Source organism: Chiloscyllium plagiosum, unplaced genomic scaffold, assembly GCF_037043375.1.
Source record: "Chiloscyllium plagiosum isolate Xiang-an unplaced genomic scaffold, Cpla_swu_hap1 HiC_scaffold_21, whole genome shotgun sequence".
Taxonomy (NCBI): Eukaryota; Metazoa; Chordata; class Chondrichthyes; order Orectolobiformes; family Hemiscylliidae; genus Chiloscyllium; species Chiloscyllium plagiosum.
The window spans coordinates 76753947-76770430 of record NW_028270159.1 but is presented as its reverse complement, the minus strand read 5'-3'; positions in this window follow the sequence as shown (position 1 = coordinate 76770430).

Below are 16484 nucleotides of genomic sequence, written 5' to 3'. Positions count from 1 at the left end.
TATGCATGGAATATGATTGGGCCAGTATTTATTTCCCAGCTGATGTTGCCATTGAGAAGGTGAGGGTGAGCTGTCACATTGAACCACTGCAGTCAATGTGCTGTAATTAGATTTACGATACCATTAGGAGGTAACTTGAAATAGTGGCACTGAAGGAAAGGCAATATACTTCCCAATCAGGATGGTGGAAGGGAAAGCGCACATGGTGATGATCCTAAGTATCTGTTTCCCTTGTCCTTCTTCATGGTCATTGTTTCAGAGGTAGGTTGTCAGGAGCCTTGGTAAATTTCTACAGGGCACCTGTAGATGGCAGGTATTGTTGCTCCTCAGTGTCAGTGGATGAGGGGTGAAGCTGCATTCACAGGCCAATGGGAAGGGGGCGGGTATTTCATCACACACATATTCAATGTGTGTCTTATAGATGGTGTACAAGCTTTGGAAATCAAAAGGTATGTTATTTCTGCAGGATTCCTCGCCCTTGAGATATTCTTGCCGCCAATTAATTTATATGCGTCAAAGTGTGACGCTGGAAAGGCACAACAGGCCAGGCAGCATCTGACATACAGGAGAGTCAACGTTTTAGCATAAGCCCTTTACAGGAAAGGGTGATGAAATTATATGGTCAGTCCAGTTCTGGTTAACGGTAATCCCCGGGATATTGGTCGTTGGGAGTTCAGTGATGGTGGTGGCATTGAACGTTAGAGGATATGGTTCCATTTTCAGTTGCTAGAGTTAATCGTTGTCTGGCACATGTGCAATGGAAATTGTACTTATCACTGTTAAGCACACGCCTTCATATTCCCAGGTCCTTGTTGCATTTGGATAAGGATTGCTTCAGTATCTGAGTAAATCACAATTGGTGTTCAACATTGTCCAATCATTGACAAACATCCCCAGTTGTAACTTCGGTTGAGTCGGGATGGTCATTTATGAAGCAGCTAAACATTATTGCGCCGAGGGCAGAGAGCTCACTTACAGCTCAGTGATGCTGTCCCTCTCTCTGAGCTAGGAAGCTTGCTTCTAGTTTCACCTGCTCCGGAGGTGTCTAACAACATATCTGAATGGAATAATATTGCAGTATCTTCCCCAAAACGTTGAGTGCGGACTTGGTTATGTCAATCAGTTAGGCGACCTGTTTGCAATGCACATTAATACTAACAGTGTGGGTTCAATTCCTGAACTGACTGAGGTGTCTGAAAAGAGCTGTCCTACTCAACCTCATTTGAGGCATGATGACTGTCCAGTTAAACTAGCGCCAGTCGGCTCTGTCGAAAGAGAGAGCACCCTTTTGGAATATCGTGCCCTACCTTTCCATTTCTGATCTACAGGTTTACCCAGACACCCCTACTCTGGGGAACTGCGGCAGAGCTGAGATGGCTGCTCTCCACCAACCCCAGCCACCTTCCTTTGTACCAGGTATAACTTCTGCCAGTGCAGACGATACCTGTTTGCTCCAGGTTTGCCGTTAATCCTGGATACGACATTTGGTAAAATGCAGTTATGATCATGTTAAAAGTGCAGTAACTGTCACCTCACCTCTAGAATTCAGCTGTGTGTTCTCTTGTTGTACATCGTGAAACCAAGGCTTCAATGAGCCCAAGGGATGAGAGCCCAAACTGAGCTTTCATGAGCAGGTTGGTGCTGAGGAAGTGCTGCTTGATCCCACTGTAGGTGACATCTGACATCCCTTTATTAATGACCGTGATTAGAGCATCCATTGATTGTCTGAAGTTTTGTCTGTGTATTTACAGGACACACCCAGATAGTTTCCCACATTGTCAGGTAGATGTCAGTCTGTATCCCAGCAGGAACAGCCTAAATGGAATGTTCTCAGGGCACACAGACTTTGCATTCTACAATCCCTCCAGCTGTATGTAAATAACATATAATGTGAATTGGATTAGCTGAAGACTGCCAGCTGGAGGAGACTAAAATAGATCAGCCCATCGATATGTCTGTCTGAACATTGTTCTGCAAGTTTCAGCCTTAGATTTCCTATTATTGTGCTGGGCTCTTCAATCTTTGAGGAAGGTGGTATTTGTGGATCCTCCTCCTCCAGTGAGTTGTGTGATTGTACACCAACACTCACCCAGACTGCATGTGATAGATTAGGTCTGATTCATTGGTTAGATCTGTATATCATTTGCTATTTATACCATGTGGTGAGTAAGTAGCCCAATTTAGTAACTTCATCTCATTCTGAGGTGTATTTGGTGCTACGATAGCCTGGCCCTCCTGTATTCTCCATTTCGCAAGGGTGTATCACTGGCTTGATGGTCAGGATAAAGTGGAGCATACGCCAGGCAATGATAGTGAAAATTATACTGGAGTAAAGTTCTGCTGCTCTTGGTAATGACCCGAACCACCTCACACAGGCCAGTGCAAAATTCCAAACTCTATTGGAAATCTGCCCTGTTTAGCACAGTGATGGTGTCACATATACACAGGGGGACTTCACGATGTAAAAGTGGAACTTTGTCTCCAGAAATACTGTGTACGGTACTCACCATTCCCAATACGGTCATCGATCAATGTGTCTGCAGCTGGTAGGTTGGTGAGGATGAGGTTAATTAGGATAAAGTGAGGACTGCAGATGCTGGAGATCACAGCTGAAAAATGTGTTGCTGGAAAAGCGCAGCAGGTCAGGCAACATGAAATGACCCCGAAACGTCGATTCTCCTGTTCCTTTGATGCTGCCTGACCTGATGCACTTTTCCAGCAACACATTTTTAAGTTAAGAGGTTGAGGTCAAGGATGTTTCTCCCTGTCAGTCATTTCCCACGATCTGGTGCAGACGCAGTGAAGCAGTTATGTCCTTTTGGACCTGACCATCTCGATCAGCAATGCTGCTGCTGAGCCCCTCTTCGTGTTGGGTTTGAAATGGCCCAGCTCTGTCACTCTGTCAGTGCGTCCTCCAAGTGTTGTTCAATGTGGAGGGACACTGATCCATCAGCTCAGGTAGGGGAGTCAGCAGGAGGTTTCTGTATCAGTCTTTGATATGACCCCATTATGTTTTGTTATGCCACATTGTTGCTTGAGCTTGGAGGACATCTCTCTCAATTCTGGCATAAGCTCCAAGGCATTAGGAAGGAGTTTGCAAGGTCTTCAGGGCCTTTTATTTTTATTACAGTCAACACAAGGGCCTCTCCTGTGTGTATGATACTGACTCTTTGGCTCCCATGATTGGACACTCCAAGGTCTCACTCCTTTAATTATTCTCTGTCCCTTGTCTGTCCATTCATCAAACAACCTATCACTGTAAATATCTGCAAACCATACACCCCTCCCAATCTCTCTCGCTTTCTCTCTAGCTTACTACACTCTCCCATCTCTGTAACTTCCTCCAAACCCTACATCCCTCCCTACCTCTCTGTACACTTCCAAACCCTACTACCCTCCCTATCTCGCTCACCTACTCGCGCCCCATAACACTCCCTATTTCTGCAAATTCCTCCAAACCCAGATCCTCCCTATCTCTCTAACCTCCTCCAAACACTGTATCCCTCCCTATATCTCTAACCTCCTCCAAACCCTGCACCCCTCCCTATTTCTCTAATCTCCTCCAAACCCTGCATCCATCCCGATCTCTCTGACATCCTCCAAATCCTACACCCATCCTTGTCTCTCTAACCTCCTCCAAATCCGACATCCCTCCTTACCTCTCTGACCGACTCCAAACCCTACACCCCTCTCTACCTCTCTAAACGCTTCCAAACGCTAAACACGCCCTATCCCTCTGACCTACTCCAAACACTATACACCTCCCTATCTCTCCAATACTCTCCACCTCCTTCTCCCCTCCTTATCTCTGCGACCTCCTCTAAACCCAAATCCTTCCATAAATCTCTAATCACCTCCAAAACCTACACCCCTCCGTATCTCTCTAATCATTTCCAAAACCTACACCATTCCCTACCTCTCTAACTTCCTTCAAATCCAACACCACTCCCTTTCTATCTAATACTTTCCAACTCTTTCACCTCTTCATAACTCTGCAACCTTCTCCAAGCTCAGATGCATGTCTGCAAATTTGCCATCAGTCTTCTTGATCACCCTCTCCACCCGTGTTGCCACTTTCCGGGAACTGTGGAGCTGTAAACCTAGATCCCTTCGGATGTTGATGCGGCCAGTAGTTTTTCCATCCACTGTATACTTCTCTCCTGCATTTGACCTTCTAAAACGCATCACGTCACAACTGTCCATATAAAGTTACATCTGTGTTTTCACTGTCCAAGTCTGCAGCTGACCTATATCCTGCTGTATTCTCTGACAATCATCCTCACAATCTGCAACTCCACCAAAATATTTACAGATCTCCAGTCACAAAAACACTGTTCGACCACTACTCTGTCTTCTATAACCAAGCTGTTCTCTATCCATATTACTAACTGACCGCTGATCCCATTAAACTTCACCTTCCGTATGAGCCTGCCATAAGGAACCATATCAAAGGCCTTGCTAAGGTCCAAACGGCCAACATCCAGCCCCATGGCCTCATCAATCAATTTTGTCACTTCCTCAAAATAATCAAACAAGTTTGTGAGACATGATCTTCCCCACAAAACTGTGTTGCTGTCTGTTGCTAGCAAGTCCAAATCCTTCCATAACTCTCTAATCTCCTCCAAAACCTACACCCCTCCCTATCTCTCTAATCATCTCCAAAACCGACACCACTCCCTACCTCTCTAACCTCCTTCAAATCCAACACCACTCTCTGTCTCTCTAATACTTTCCAACTCCTTCACCTCTCCCTAACTCTGCAATCTTCTCCAAACTCAGACCCCTCTTTATCTCTCTCAGCGCCTGCAAACCCTACATCCCTCCCTCTGTCTCTATCCTCCTACATCATATCTCCCTTTATCTGTGACTTACTCGAGCCCCTACAAACCCTGCATATCTCTCTAAGCTGCTCTCCCATATACCCTGTCGCTGAAACCTCGTCCAGCCACTCCCCGCTCCCGACCTTTGTAAACCTCATCTAACCACTAGGGTCTCCCGACCTCTGTAACCTCCTCCAGCCTCTCCATACTGCCCAATTATTCTGGCATTCTTTATTGCCTCTACCTTTTCTTACGTAAATAACCTGCATGAACACGTTTAGTTCAGTGATGGTTGATGGTGCGTGGTGGTTGATGGAAAATATTCAGCATATATTCCGGTTGCTAGTGGCGTGCCACAAGGATCTGTTTGGGAACACTGCTGTTTGTCATTTTTATAAATGACTTAGATGCAGGCATAAGTGGATGGGTTCCTAAGTCTGCAGATGATACTAAAGTCGGAGGAGTAGTGAACAGTATGGAAATATTTTGCGGGTTGCAGGGGGACTTGAATAAACAGCAGCATTGGGCTAAGAGGTTGCAAATGGAGTTCAATGCAGCTAAATGTGAGATGATGCACTTTGGGGAAGAATAACAGAAAGGCAGAACACTGGGTCAATGGAAAGATTCATGGTGGTGTGGATGTGCAGAGGGATCTTGGATTACATGTACATCGGTCCCTGAAAGTTGCCACTCAGGTTATAATGCTCTTAAGAAGGCATACGGTCTGTTAGGTTTTATTGGTAGAGGGATTGAGTTCCGGAGCTGTAATATCATGCTGCCAGTATACAAAATGCTAGTGCGGGCGCACGTGGAAGATTATGTACAGCTCTGGTCGCCCCATTACAGGAAGGATGTGGAAGCATTGAAAAATGTGGAAAGGAGATTTACCAGGATGTTGCCTGGTCTGGAGGGAAGGTCTTATGTGGAAAGGCTGAGAGACTTGTGTCTGTTCCCATTGGAGAGAAGAAGGCTTAGAGGCGATCTGATAGAGGCATACAATGTGATCAGAAGATTAGATAGGGTAGACGGTTAAAGCCCTTATCCATCAGCTTGTACGTAGCTACAAATTGAGGGGTGACAGGTTTAAGACTGATGTCAGAGACAGGTTCTTTACTCAGAGAGTGGTAAGAGCATGGAATGCCTTGCCTGCCAATGTACTTAACTCAGCCACGTTAGGGGGATTTATACAATCCTTGGATAAGCATTTGGATGATGATGGGACAGTGTAGGGAGTTTGTCCGAGATTAGTTCACAGGTCGGTGCAACATCGAGGACCAAAGGACCTTTTCTGCGTTGTATTTACTATGTTCTATAAACACTTACATCTTTCCCCATTTCCTTACCCACACCCAGACACTACAGCCGTCTTCATCTCCGTAACCTTCTCTACCCACTTTATCCTTCTCTATCCACGTAAACACCTCCAGCCGCTCTACCCACCCGTACCTCTGGGAACTTCAAACATCATTGACGGTCTTCCTGACCTCTGTCACCTCCTCCAGCCTCTCCACACCTCCCTATATCGCTGACAGCCTCCAACATCTGAACCTATTCTTATCTGCATAACGTCCACCAACACATACATCAGCAGCCTTCCACCCGACTGATCTCTGTAATCTCCTGCAGTATCTTCAGTCCTTCTTATCACCGTAGCATCCTTCATCACGTATATCCTTCCATATTTCTGGAACCCACTCTAGCAATTACATACTACCCTCTCGCTGTAAACTCCACAAGCTCCTCCACTTCTCCCTGCCTTTGGAAACACTTACAGCCCCTACAGCCTTCTCTAAGTTTGTAAATTCTTCCAGCATATACTACCGTCCGTATCTCGGTAATCTCCCTGTTTTATTGCAGCTTCCAACATCTGTAACACCCTCCTGAACCTATACCTCCATATCACTGTAACCTCATCTAACCTGAAGCTCCTCCATATTTCTGTGAAGTTTTGACTGTATTCATTGACAGTGCATCTACACTCTTTGGAATGGCGAATACTGAATCCGCTGAGATCCTTTGAGGCATGTGTTTTCACATCATCTTAGTCTCAGATAATTTGCCCTTTATCCTGAGATCTTGTCATCATGTTTTGGATTCCCAGACCCACAGAAATAATTTCTCAGCATCTGCCCTATCAAGCTCTTTCCACCCAGAAGCTTTAGCACCTCAATCAAATTACTTCTCCATTTCCTGAGATTCAAGAACATCGACTAAATCTATTCACAAACGCAGAAAGGGACACTCAGATGCCAAACAGTGAAACATTATTGTATTATTCATTAACCGGTATCAGACATTGCTGGCTGGGCCATCACTAATTGCCCATACAACGTTGTTCTGGACATGGTGGCCGTGCACTGCCAATTTGAACTGTTGCAGTCACTTTGCTGCAGGGTCACCCACAATAATGTTAGGGAATGAAAGGCAGGATATTCATCAAGTGATACCTGCAAGACTGAGATATATTTCCCAGTCAGAATGGCAACTTGCAGGGTTAGTGTTGCCATTGCTACTTCAGATGATCAAGGCTTGGAAGGTGCTGTCCAATGGACTTTGGTAAATGTCTGCAATGTATCTTGTAGCTGGAACACACTGCTTCCATTGAAGGTTGATAGAGGAAGTAGTGAATGTTGTGGATGACATGGCAATCAAGCTGGACTACACCTGTACCCTTCCTTATACATGGGCAGCATAGCTTTTCGAGATATGGTCTTAGCTACTTTTTGGCAATATGATTTCAATTTGTTACACTCAGTGACTCAATGTAATTTAAATGAACAATTATCTGCTGAAACGAGTTTGCAATTGGCTGCATGGTCGCCGTGCCATTGCCAAGTGGAACACAATATGATCGGGACAGGATGAGGTTTTTGAACCCCTTCCGCCTGTTCCACAATTTAAGGAGGTTATAACCGATTTGTTACATAACTCCTTTTACCTGCCTTTGGCCCAAATCTGTCACGATCTTTCCTTCGCAAAAGGGTTTCTATCTCTGGTATTCAGGTGTAAACAAAGAATGAAACAATACCAACCAAAACAGGCAAGAGGATGGATATTGAGAAGATAACCTGAAACGTGTCAACTCAGTGTTGACGACGGAAGGCTGTTGAGGGACAATTTGAATGATGGGATAATGTCCTTCACTCATTGCCTTTGTTTCTGTTGAGAATATTTTCTTCAACAAAGACAACTATGCGGCTTTTCAAAGTAAGAAATAAAAGTTGTAGATTGTGTTTGGCATGTATCAAGGAGGTTGCAAAAGAAAAGTGGGAAATTGGCTGGAGGTAATAATGCTCAATTTAAGAACCAGCGACATCACTATGGGCCTTCTTCACTCCAACAATACCATAATTATGAATGGAGAAAGTGAGGTCTGCAGATGCTGGAGATCAAAGTTGAAACTTTATTGCTGGAACAGCACAACAGGTCAGGCAGCATCCAGGGAACAGGAGATTCGACGTTTCGGGCACAGGCCCTTCTTATGAATGGACTCGTATGGATTATTTATTCACGAAAAGACAGGAAACAGAGTGAAGAATTTACAGTTAATTCTTGTGTGGGAATATGTGCTGTGAGAAAGATGTAAATATTTATGAAAATTGAATTGGCCTCCACATGGGCAAGGTCATTGCAAATGACGTATGGTGCAGAAACGTGAAGTTATCCACTGTATTGGAGAAATTAATGGACATTGCATTTCATAAATTGTGAAACATGAAAAGTACAGATGTAAATAAAACCCAAGTATCATTGTCTATACGCTGCTGATGTCTAACTCACAGGTGCAGCAGGCTATTTGGAAATACAGTGGGATGAGAACCTTTATTGTCAAAGGATGTAAGTACAAGGGGAGAGACGCCTTGCTTCAGTTGGCGAGGAACATGACCAGACTGCACCCGGAGGACTCTGTGCAGTTTCGGTTCTTTCTCTCAGTAATTATTTTATTGCCTTCGAGAGAGGAAAGGGCAGGTTCAATAGGCTTCTACCAAGGACAATGCTATCAAAGAGGTCCATGAGAAACTTGGCCTGTGTTCCCTGGTGTTTCAAGGAACGAAAATTATTGTCATTGGAAGTTACAGAATACTGATTAGATTCCTGCTTCTAACTAATTTCTGGCTATTCGTGTACCATTTATAAATTCAGCTGTATTCCGAACTGTGTCTCACTGCAATGGGAGATAGATTGTTGTTCTCACAAAAACAGGAACAGTAGCAGACTGGATAGCATAAGGCATAGGGACATCAATATGCCCTGCAGCTCAGCGAGTATATTCTGCCTTTCAGTTCAATGATGTTTGTTCTGATAATCCCCAACTCCACTTTCCTGCATTTTCCCTGTCACCTATGATTCACTGACTAAATGAAAATATGTATCTCCGCCTTGAAGGTATTTTCACAGTCTTCTTCAATTGTTTCCCTCACTGATACGAGACTTGGTCGTCTTTATTTCCCTCCTTCATTTTTAGCGCACTTTGTAGAACTGAAATTAGATGCCGACCTCTGCTATCGCACCTCCATGCTGTTCAAAAGCACAATAAATAATTAAAGCTCAGAGCCTGTTATTATCTCCCTCTTCTTTCATATCAGTTTATGATACAGCTCATACAGATCTGGGGATTTGTCTACTCTTCACTCTGCTAAAACTTCTATTTATTCCTCCAGGTCGTTATCAATCTGTTAAAGGCTCACATGGTCAGTCTCCCTGAATCCTGGAACTCCTTCGCCCAAGAGAAGACGGATATGAAATATGTGTTTCACGTGTTTTTTGGCTGTGTGCACAGGCTACCTCCTTGATCCCTAATAATCCCTATTCTTTCCCTTGTTATCCTCTTCCCCTAATATGTCGGTAGAATATCTTGGGCTTCTTACTAGTGTTACCCCGTAATGTTTTATCACACCTCCTTTATTCTCTTCTGCTGACCTCCTTAACTTCAACGCTGCACTTTCTACATTCTCATAGGGATTCCATTTATCTGCTCACTTTATAGTTGCTTTAAGCTACTCTTTACATTGTTATTCAGTTCTGAATATTTGCAGACGTCGGAGTGTCTCTGGGCCTGTTTTCGTAAACTTGATCTTAGATTGTAACATATCAGGCCCATACTCTCATCAATTCCATTTTGAGCATGGACACTCCTCCCTACTCCACGGCTTTACCCAGAAGTAAATGTCCCAAGACTACTTTGGCCAAATCTTGTTTTCTAAAAAACTCTGTCTCCCCAATCCAAAAACGTTATATTTTGAAGATTTTTTTTGCCTTTTCCTAAAGGAATTTAAAAATGACGTTATGGTCATTGGTCCTAACCTTCTCTCCCAATCCAGCCTCAAACATATGATTGGCTTCATTCTCCACAATAAGGCTCAGCCATTAAGTATCCCTTGTTGTATCTTCTACATGTTGATATGAGAAGCTCTCAGCCATAAATTTCAACATATTAGTCCCCTCCTAAAAGCACGTGACTACCCCAATAAATGTGGGATATTGACAAGCATAAGTAGAATTACCCTCTTATTGTTTTATACACGACAGTAATTAGTTACACAATAGCTCCTGTACTTTCTTCTAACTGGGCGTCTTAATATGACCCTATCAATGTATCTGTCATCTTTGTATTCCAGTCTCTACCCACGAAGCCTCAATTTGAAGGCCCTTCCACAACACCATCCCACTTTACTGCAGTAATTGACTCCATAATTAATAAAACCAAATCATGTCCAACCTATAGTTTCTGTACTACAGAATATTAAGTTGTCAGTGCTGATCTCCTTCAACCATATCTCTGATGGCAAAAATGCCACTCCATCAAAAACACACCTGTCTATCTCTGTACGCTCCTACAGATCCTACACACTTCACAATTTCTGTATCCTAGTCAAGACCCTACACATCTCCCAATCTCTGTAGCATCCTCCAGCCCCCTACAACCCTCCCTATCTCTGGAATCTCGTCCAGCCCCAACAACGCTCCCTATCTCCGTAATCTCCTCTAGTCACTACATACCTCCCTATCTCTGTAACATTTCCACCCCTCTACCCCGACTGATCTCAAGCATCTTCACCTCTTCCTGTCACTGAGGATTCCTCCAGCACGTACGTCGCTCCACAGGGCTGGAAACCACTCCCGAAATTACATACTTCTCTATCACTATAAACACCGCAAGCTCCTCCAGTCCTCCCTATTGTTGTAAACTCTTCCAGCACCTACAGCCTTCTCTAACATCCAGCCATAAACCCATCACTATCCAGTCAATATCTCTGTTCTGTTACAGCTTCCCTATATCTGTAACATTCTCCTGCACCTATACCTCCCTATTTCTGTAACCTCCTCTAACCCTGATCTCCTCCATATCTCTGTGAATTTTTCACTGTTTTCATACACAATGCATCCACAATTCTTAAGATGGCAAATACTAAACACTCTTATACCCTTTGATTGAAATAAATTCGCATCCTCTCAGACCCAAATAAATTGCCAGTTATCCCGAGACTCTGTTATCGTGTTTTGGAATCCCTGACCCACAGAAATAATTTTTCAGCATCTGCCCAATCAAGCCCTTGCAATTCAAAATCTTTTATATTTCAATCATTTCACGTATCCATTTCCTGAAACTCAAGAATATAGACGAAATTTGTTCCGAAAGTGAAAACCAGATTGCAAGCTGTGAAACATTAGTGTATTATTCAGTGACAGGTATCAGCCATTGCTGGCTGGTCCATCATTTATTACACATAGACTGTTGTTCTTGGACAAGGTGGCGGTGCACTGCCTGTTTGAACATTTGCAGTCAGTTTGGTGCAGGGACACCCACAATAATGTGAAGGAAAGAAAGCCAGGGTATTCATCAAGTGAAACCCATGGAATAGAGATGTATTTCCATGTCAGAACAGTCATGGACTTTATGTGTAACTTGAAAGGGTTGGTGTTTCCATGGATTTGTTGCCCTTGTAATAGCAGATGGTCTTCGCTTGGAAGGTGCTGTCGAATGAACTGTGGTAAGTATCTACGATGTATCTTGTTGGATACACTGCCTCCATTGAAAGTGGATGGTGGAGGCTATGAATGTTGTGGATGTGATGGCAACCAAGGTGGACAGCAAACGCACCCTTCCTGATACATGGACAGCATAACGTTTCCAGGCATGTTTCTACATTTGTTTAGCAATACGAATTCATTATGTTACAATCAGTGACTCCATATAATTTAATTAAACATTTATCTGTTGAATTTGGTTTGTAATTGGCTGCATGGTCACCATGCCATTGCAACATGGAACACACGGCCATAGGAATAGGATGAGGTTGATGAACCCATTGTGCCTGTTCCACAACTTAAGGACATTTGTTACGTAACTTCGTTTATCTGCCTTTGGCTCAACTCTGTCACAACCTTTCCTTTGCAAAAGGGTTTCTTTCTCAGGTATTAAGGTGTAATCAAATAACTAAACAATACCAATCAAAGCAGGGAACAGGACGGATGTCGAGTGGATAACCTGAAACTTGTCAACTCAATCTTGACTATAGAAGGCTGCTGAGGGTCAATTTGAATGCCGAGGTGATGTACTTCATTCATTGCATTTTCTTCGGTTGAGAATATTTACTCAGAGGAGATTATTCTTCAACAAAGACAGTTAAATTGCTTTTCACAGAAATAAATAAAATAATTAGATTGTGTTCAGGATGAGTCAGGGAGGATACAGAGGAAAGGCCGGATAATGTTTGGAGGTAATGATGTGCATTTGAAGAGCCTGTGAATGCACACTGGCCCTCCTGCTCCCTAAAAATTCTAGCATTACAAATCCACTCGATGGATTAATTATTATTGAAAAGACTGTAAACAGAATGTAGGACTTAAACGTAATTCTTGTGTGGGAATGCATGCAGTGAGAAAGATGTAAAGATTTATGAAGATTGAACTGGCATCCACATAGACAAGTTCAGTGCAAATATCATCATGTGGAAACAGAAGGTTATCAACTTTTTTGGCGAAATTGATTGCAGTATAATTCTTAAATCTTGTAATGTTGGAAAGTACAGTTTTAAATAAAACCTAAGTGTCCTTGTCTATAAGCTGCCGACGTCTAACATACAGGTGCAGCAAACTACTTGGAATGTCAGTGGAATGGGAACCTTTATTGTCCGAGGATTTCAGCACAGGAGGAGTGACGTCTTGCTTCAGCTGAGTAGGAGCTTGGCCAGATTGTACGTGAAGGACTATTTGCAATGTTGATTCTTTATCTCAGGAAATATATTACTGCCACAGAGAGATGGGAAGCAAGGTTCAACTGACTTCTTCCAAGGAACATTCTATCAAAGATGGCCATGACAATCTAGATCTGTGTTGCCTCGTGATCTCGATCGAAACTCACTCTGAAGCAGATTGGGTGACCCACGTGTTAATCTTTGGCTATCTACACAGAAGTTCAATTTTAATTTGACACCGATGAGTGTGAAAGTGACATATGTTGGTTATGGCTATATAGTGTTCACTGTGAGACACAGTGTGCTACAGGAGACAGTAAAATTGTGAATTACTGCATACTGGGTCTTGTGCAGTGTACAAATATCTGGAATCTAAGAGACAGGCCAGATGCTGTCAAGGGACTTGTGCGATGTGTTCTGGCGAGACATGCCCATACATCTGCTCCCTGGAGCAGGTTGAGACTGAAGATGAATTTGTAAGACTTGTTTGTTGGTCAGTCATTGTACCGAATATGGACAGCATTTGTATCTATACGAAGATCAGCGATAGGCTATTGATTAGTTTTCACTTGCCCAGGGTTGGCTGCAAATGATTTCTCGTGAAAATATGTTTGAATAGCTACCCTAACCCAGGTTGGAACGTCTCTGGACAGATTGAGGAGAAGGCCAGTGTTTCACTCAGTATTACACATAGCTGTGAGTTCCAGTAGCACTATGCCTGAATTCAGGTCTTTTGGAATCTATTTATTATGACGGTTGTGATTCCAAGTGACGAGTTTCCCAGTATGAACAATAATAAAATATCACCTGTGTTTTGGAAATTGGGGCCAACAATACCATGTGAACTCCGACTATTTCACAGAACAATGCGTGCATTATCTCTGAGAGCAACTACATTGTTACTATATGTTGGGAACTAAAATATAAACTCATTACAACACTTAATGATACAAAAGCAAAAGAAAACTACATGATATTTTATATTGAACAGAGAATATTTGCCTCATTTCTGTCCGATCACAATTAAATATTCAATGTCAGTATTCAAATGAATACATTCTCATTCTAACATTTCGAAAGTTGTTTGCCTCTAAACCATTACATATTCACAGTGAGCAAACAATTCAAAAATCAAATAGATTTAGCGTTCTTATGAATTAAAATATAATTAACTAATTTAAATTTTCACTGAAATGTATGAGCTTTAGCTAATTGCAAATAATTTAAGAATGACAATTCAATATGCACTTCGAATATTAGTCTTCGTTAATGATTTGTGTTATTAAACGGTATTTATTACGAAGCCAAAGCATGTAGATCCAATTTAAAACGAACATTGTTTTCTGAATATTGAAGTAAACTCAAGTTGCAGGCTCATTTGCCCAAATGGAAGGGCTGGGAGATGAGCTGTTCCAAAATGGATACATGCAACAATTGGCAGTTGAATGGATACTTGAATTTTGGTTACTGTTTTGACAACAATTCATATTTTACCAATTAGTTTAAGCTATGCCCGGGATACTAAAACTCAATTGAGTTTGAATTTATTGTTTTGATGACATCAGACCAGTGAAAGGGAACGATGTTGGGGCTATAAAAAAGAGTGGTCATTTTGAAAATTGGTTAGAGCAACTGCCACCGAACAACAGAGCAACTGCTGTAGAGTCGAAGAGCTAACCGCCTATCTGAAATCTTGCTCTCAAAGAAATCAGAAAGCAGTCTATCAAAAAGATACCTTTTGCTGTAAAACATATTCGGAGTAAAAAGAAATAAGTCGAGAGTGTGGTGTTGGAAAAGCACAGCAGGTCCGGTAACATCCGAGAAGCAGCAGTATCAACATTTCGGGCAAGAGCCCTTCACCAGAACAACGCTCTTGACTCTAATCTCCAGCATCTGCAGTTCTCACTTTCGCTTAGTAAAAAGGAATAAGACGACCCAGTGAAATCAGTGGGTAAGAGATTGAATACAGCAGAGAAGGTAGAGACTGTTTAGACATGAGATTAAGTTCCCAGTTACTCCCACTTCCACTGGCCATCCTTGCCCTTTTTGCTTTCCAACTGGGGTGATGGGAACTGCAGGTTTCGTGCTACTATTGGTCATCAGTCAATGATGAGATTGGGATTATCAATGTCCAATAGGAACAGACAATTGTGTGTGTCTGTCACTGTCCAATACAACCTGAAAAGGATGGTTCTGTTCCCCACGAAGTGGAACTTTCTTTCTGTCTCTGTGTCACAGCGCTGAAGCAAACAGCCTCATCACAAATAGGTCAAACCTCTCCTCAGAATCAGAAGTCCATGCATCAGCTTTTGCTTAAACGTTGTGAGGACAGTGACCACATTGTTCAAACAAGCCATGTTTGATCATTTTGCTCTTTACTATTTTAACTGATTTTGCAATGTCATTTGAAGTGAGATCAGAGTAACTTCCCTTGCATCAAAGTAATATTTGTCTCATGTAACATCATTTCCTCTCAGAAAACAGGTTAATGGGAATCTGAGGAAATTCTGTGCCGGGAATTTCCTCAATGAACAATGACACCTTCCCTCGCGCTATTGGGAATGACAAACAAACTCTTCCTTAGCTCGTGCCTTCCAAAACCATGGATGGATTTGCCTTATTAATAACATCAAAAAACATCTGTTTTCACAGTTTGGTCAAAAGTCTCAGACAAGTAAGACCTTGCTGGTTGAATGTCATCCCAATGAAATCAGAGCATTACAATAAGATAACGATTCCAATTATTTTCAATCAGTTACTTTCTGAGAACTGATCGTACTATGTCAGTGCCACTGAGATCAACATTTTCTCTGTCCAACAGTATCTCATCACATTAGGTCAAGGCTGCAACATTGCCCAATTCTCCTTCATTCTCCAACTTATTAGCTGTGCTCGCCAGATATACGAGGCCCACAAGATGTAAAAACTTAGAGATGCCTATGAGCCTCTGGAACCCACCCATTCCGTGCAATCTGAGTCCATCCCCTCCCCCAAGCCCACCTCCTATCATGTATTCACCATCCCTCCTAAACTTCCACGCTCTAATGCTGAATGTTCTGTACTCAGCAAAGGTCTCAGCTTTATCCCGCTGTGCCCCCACTTTAACGACTTTCAGGAGCGACATAATGTTGAATTCCTCTTCCACCGTCTTCTCCTCGGTGTCCATTTCTTTTGGCAAGAGTCCACTCCCCATCCCACAGACCCTTCGCTCAGCTACAACACTGTCCCTCCACCTGGACACATTCGTCTGGCGTTTACTTGAACTCAATCTGTTCATTGAGAACTTTCCATGTGACACTCGTCTTAATTTCTCTGCATCCCCCTCACCTTATCCAACCTATCACCCTCTGAACAGACTGTATGCGGTATGCTTCGATCCAATCCTGACTGTGTTATTCAGCCTGTGTCGATAAGGGTGGTAGACTCACTTCTCCATTTCAGAGGCTGAGTTCCAGCTCTCAGATAC